The following is a 6,389-nucleotide window of genomic DNA, read 5'->3' as shown; positions in this document are numbered from 1 at the left end:
CCCTAGCCCCCCTCTCTCCCAAACCCTAGCCTCTCTCCTCCTCCATCTTTTCCCACATCGCTTAGGTGAAGTCCTGCCGGAGATCTCCACCACCACCGACACCACGCCGTCGTGCTGTCGGGATTCCGAGGAGGATCTACTACATCCGCTGCCCACTGGAACGGGGAGAAGGACGTCGTCATCAACACCGAATGTGTGACCGAGTACGGAGGTGCTACCCGATTGTGGCACCGTCAAGATCTTCTACGCGCTTTTGAAAGCGGCAAGTGATCGACTACATCAACAACGAGATCTAATCTTCGAGGGTTAGTCTCATGATCTTCTCGTTGCTACTATCTACTAGATTGGATCTTGGCTTGTTATTAGTTCTTGCGGTAGGAAATTTTTTTGTTTTCTATGCTACGAATCCCAACAGGCATACCGTAGCGGGACTTTTGTTTTCTTAGTTTCATTTTCCTTTTTTGGCTGTGTGCATCCGTACTTCCATTATGGTAATGCGTTGTTGCAGATGCTGGGTGTAATTAGTATTTCTCGATATTAATATATTCCCTTTATCCAGAAAAATGTTTCCATTGAGTCATATTTCTAGGAGTTATCCATAGGCAATGCTTGAACCATTTGTTGGCTTCAAAGTTGAAGTAAGAAGCAAATAAAGAAGATCAAATGTCAAGTATGTCTTGAAGAAGAACATGAAGTGTTCCCTCAAGTGTATCTTCAAGACATCAACATAAGGACGAAAGAGAAAATGGTGTGCATATGTGCAAGTACAAGATGAGCATCTAGAAGAGATCATATGCTTGAAGCTTTCCATTCTTATTATAATCAAGTATATGTGAAGATGCGCCGAAGAAGAAGCTCCCCCATAGATGAGTATGGGGGAGCAATTCACAAGACTTCATCAAACAAGAACAATCAAAAAAGGTGTTCCATCTTGTTGCAGTTAAGATCATCACCATTGAGCTCAAGTGGAATGCGCAAGGTTAAGAGTTGTTCTTGATACCGGTCTTGTGGTTTAGTTTGGAGACCGGTTTATTGGTTAGTTACCGTACTATCAAGAGGGCTCTCGAGTGAGTAACTCGATCATATCATTCTGAGAGAGCTCAAACCTTTGCATCCTTGCATCAACTTTCTTGGTTGTTATTTAGATCCTATCCCTTTGGTCTTTTAGAGCTTGTGGTTATTTCCATGACAAGCTCTAGTTCATCGAAAATGGATTTCTCATGATTTACTTGATGCGATTTCAATATTTGAGTTTTTCTCGGTTTCTTGTATTGAGAGGTTTCACTCTAAAATTCATAGAAAATCCTTCCCCACTTGTTTCCATATTCCCAACAAAATTGATTTCGTCTCGATCGGAGTTCCCAAACTCTAGATATTGTGTTATGAGTTCGCCTTTGGTTTAAAAGAAAATAAAAAGAAAATGGGTTTGGCTGCTCTGTGCAGGCCGGCAGTTCCGCCCTTGCTGGGACGGAACTACCGCCTGGCCCATGCCAGTACTGCCGGCTCCCGCGCACATGCAGCTTTGCTGGGACGTGCTCCCAGGCCGCCGCTTGATGTGTGCCGCTCTCCGCGCGACACTCGCTCGCTGGCCCCGCGCGTGCTCTCGCTCTGGTGAATAAAACTTAATTGAATAGAATTGAATACTGTTCTCGAGAACCCGATTCTGATAGTTTAAATCCATCGGCAAGTTTCACCCACACACACACACACACACACACACACACACACACATATATATATATATATATATAGGTATATATATATATATATATATGTCATTATCAAGTGATCCATATAAATATGCTGGAACAACATCCATCAAACGCAAGCCAAGATTCTCTTTTATTGCTAGACTAACTATAGATATCGAAAAGTTATTGCATCCCTCACAAAGGAGTATGTTTCTTCATAATCTACACCTGGGTTCTAGGAGAATCCTTGTGCAACTAATCGTTCCTTCTGCCTTATAATTTCACCTTTCTCATTTCAGTTTTGCATAACGACCCACTTGTAACAAACAGGTTTTGTACCATTAGTTGTGTGATTTACATGTCCAAAAACTTCCTGTTTTGTAAGAGAATCCAATTCAACTTGAATTGCATCCTTCCATTTTGGCCAATCTTGTCTTTGCTTACACTCCTTGACTAATCGAGGTTCATGATCCTCATTTATATCCATAATTTCTAGATATAGACTATATGCAAATGCATAATAAGTGACTACTTTATCACGGTTCCAAAATTTTCCAAACATGACATAGTTTAGTGATATCTCATTTTCTAAAGAATCAGGTACCTTTGCATATTCTGTAACAATAGTATTTGTCATGTCTTCGGTCTCTTCAGGAGGTTTTTCTTCCTTTATTATTTCCTCAACGTGTCCATCTTGATTCTTCCATCCTTTCTTTTTCTAGGACTCTTATGTTTAGAACCACCTCCTTGAGATATAAAAGGGGGGCTCTCGTAGAGAAAGGCTTAGGCTCGGGGGAAGGAGGAGAAAAGAGCTGGATCGAAGGCGTTGGAAGAGGAAGACTCAGCTTCCTATGTAAGTTGTTCATCATCAACAAAGAAGGGTCAGCCAAGCATGACATGGTGTACCTTGTTTTGTAGTTGGTTTTGACTCCTTAGCGGTAGACGATTTCCCATGTTGGACATCGTTTTTTTTACGAGCATTAGTAGCTGGGATATGTGACCTAGTCTATCTTTTTTATGTTTGTAAAAGCGTAAGTCAATTTATTTGCTAAGATTTGTAAATGAATTATCCTTTGAACTTCTTGGTCACATATATTTGTACAACGATCAAAGTGAGAAAGTGATAATTCCTACCAACTTATTTCTTTATTATGTTGTTGATTCTTTTTCCCCACTGTTCGGAAATTTGTCTCATCAAAATGACAATCAGCAAACCTTGCTACAAATACGTCCCTGTTGATGGTTCAAGATATTTTATGATGAACGGTGATTCATATCCAACATATATTCCCAGTCTTCTTTGCGGTCACATCCTGGTGCGTTTTGGTGGAGAAATGGGAACATATACAACGCACCCAAAAGTTTTTAGATGGGAGGTATTTGGTTCTATTTCGTGAACCAATTGTAATTGGGAAGATGTATGATAACTTGTTGGTCTGATGAGAATTAATGCTACCGCATGTAATATAGCATGGCCCCATGCAGATGTTAGGAGATTTTACTTCATAAGTAAGTGACTGTGCAAGGCCATTTTGTGTATAAACATATGCTATAGGATGTTCAACACTATTCCAATCGACATGCAATAATCGTTAAAAAAATTCAATGTAAATTCACCAGCATTGTTCGAGCGTATGGTTTTAATCGCTTAATCTGGAAATTAACTTGACTATCTGGGCCAATAGCCAAGCAAACGCTAGGTTGCATGTTGATAACAATGTGACATGTGACCATCTATTTGTCACATCAATTAAATCCATGAAATATCTAAATGGCCCACTTGTTGGATGAATGGGTCCACATTGATCTCCTTGTATGCGCTCTAGAAAAGAAAGGGATTCATACCCAATTTATGCTGGTGATGGGCGCACAATAAATTTTCCTTGAGAGCATGCAATGCATATGAATTCATTAGATTGAATAACTTTCTGGTTCTCCAACATATGCCCACATGGAATATTAATTATCTTTCGCATCACTATTGATCCTGCGGATGGCCAAAACGGTCATGCCATCTAACAAAATTGTTATGGCTTAAGAACTTCTGGCAAAACCAACATATATGATTCATTCTCGCTGAGAATCATGCTGGCAACTTTTTCAACACATGTTTTATTTCGGAGGACATTTTTGTAATGTTCAGATACTCTGAATTGTCCTCACATTTTTTTCGAAATGGGGATTAAAACCCCGGCTTCTGCATCATGATGATTAAGAAATTCACGAAGTAGTATAAAGTTTATTACATCTCAAGCATCACCGAGGATTGAAACAAGAATCAACCATCGAAAGAAACAAAGCAAAAATGGACTACTCATCAATGTAGCCGCCTATTGTGCCGCCAGCCAGCCAGACACAAGATATCCTGAGCGACCGTCTGGAGCTGTGTGCATCCAGTAGCCATAGCATCCCGCTGTCCCTCCGGTGACAGTAGAGCCCACAACTGAACCCAATGTGCCACCATATGGATAACCTGCAAAAAGTGAAAATATTGTTTTTTGTTAAAAATAATGTCATTCCTTGCCCTCCATATAGACCAGCATAAGGCCGAAACTCCAACCCGGATGAAAGCATTAGATTGTCTATCAACTCCATTTAACCAATTACCAAACATATTAGTAATATTGGCAGGAGGTGGGAGGTCAAAGGTGAAAGTGACCGTGCGCCAAAGTAGTTTAGCTAAAGGGCAAGTGATAAAGAGGTGCTCAATAGTCTTCTGTTCCCCACGAAAAACGCATTTTTTACACCCATTCCACCTTCTTTTAACTAAATTATCCTTCGTAAGTAACACCTTATTACTCAGAAACCACATAAATATTTTTATCTTAAGAGGCACTTTAACTTTCCATAGGTATTTTCGTAGAAAAGGAGTGTGGTCATTCATAAGATCCTCATACATAGATTTGACTGAAAACAAACCGTTGGCTGTTAAATTCCAAATAAATCGATCGTTCTCATCATTTAAAGTAACCCTCATAAGTTTTCGGCATAACTGTAACCACGGAGTCCATTTGTTTCCCACCAACAACCTCCTGAAACTGATATTCAGTGGCGTTTGTGCTAACACTTGAGCTACTGTTACATTCTTGTGATGCACAATACTATATAAGGATGGGTATTGTTCAGCTAGTGTCTTTTTTCCTAACCATGTATCTTCCCAAAAACGAGTTGATTCACCATTACCAACCTTGAGGAATCCTCTACTGAAAAAATCGTCTCTCACCCCCATCAAACCTTTCCAAAAGGGAGAATCTGTGGGTTTAGCTTGTACCCCGGATAATGTCGTGTGTCTTAAATATTTATTGTGTAGCAATTCTTGCCACATCCCATCCTCATTAAGAAGTTTATAAAGCCACTTACTCAATAAACATCTATTCTTAAGTTCCAGAACTTCAATACTTAAACCCCCTTGATCTTTGGGCCGACATACAATATTCTATTTTGTAAGTCTATATTTTCTTTTATTTTCATCGGATTGCCAAAAGAATCCAGACCTATAGAAATCTAATCTTTTCCTTACCCCAACGGGTATCACAAGAAAAGATAGCATAAACATAGGTAGGCTTGTTAAAACTGAATTGATAAGGACATGTCTATCCCCATAAGATAGTAATTTACCTTTCCAGCATCCCAATTTGCATTCAAACCGAATTTCCACTGGGTACCAATCAGAATTTCTGAGTTTTCTGTAGTGGATAGGAATACCTAAGTATCTAAAGGGTAAAGAACCAGCGTCGCATCCAAAAATCTGCTTATATTGGTCCTCCTCTCCCTTTTCCTTCCCAAAACAAAAAATCTCACTCTTATGAAAATTAATTTTAAGCCCTGGGAGTTCTTCAAACAGGCATAAAATTAACTTCATGTTAACAGCTTTCATAAGGTCATGCTCCATAAAAAGTATAGTGTCATCAGCATATTGTAGTATGGAGATACCTCCCTCAACAAGATGAGGAATAAGTCCCCCCACTTGACCATCATTTTTTGCACGTTCAATTATGATGGCTAGCATATCCACTACAATATTGAAAAGTATCGGAGACAACGGATCACCTTGTCGCAACCCTTTTTTTTGTTTGGAAATAATGACCAATGTCATCATTCACTTTTACCCCAACACTTCCCCCTTGAACAAATTGTTGCACAATTCTACACCATTCTGGAGCGAATCCCTTCATTCTCAATGTCTGTTGTAAAAAAGGCCATTTCACTTTATCATAGGCCTTCTCAAAATCGATCTTAAATAAGACCCCATCCAATTTCTTACTATGCAACTCATGAATTGTCTCATGAAGGATGACCACCCCTTCTAATATGTTCCTCCCTGGCATAAAGGCTGACTGTGTAGGTTTTATAACACGTGGGGCAATCCCCGTTATACGATTTGTGCCAGCTTTAGTAAAAAATTTGAAACACACATTCAACAGGCAAATATGTCTATATTGTTGAATTTGGACCGCATCCTCCTTCTTGGGTAATAAAGTGATGACACCAAAATTCAATTTGTATAGAGGCAAGTCCCCACTACTAAACTGATTAAAAAGCGCCATCAAATCATCCTTTATTATATCCCAACATTTTTGGTAAAACTCCGCAGGAAATCCATCCGGACCTGGAGCTTTATTACGTTCCATCTGAAATAGCGCATCATGAACCTCTTCCTCAAAAAACTGTGATATCAAAATATCATTCTCAATATCA

Source organism: Lolium perenne, chromosome 2, assembly GCF_019359855.2.
Source record: "Lolium perenne isolate Kyuss_39 chromosome 2, Kyuss_2.0, whole genome shotgun sequence".
Classification (NCBI taxonomy): domain Eukaryota; kingdom Viridiplantae; phylum Streptophyta; class Magnoliopsida; order Poales; family Poaceae; genus Lolium; species Lolium perenne.
Note: the sequence above shows the minus strand (reverse complement) of the source record.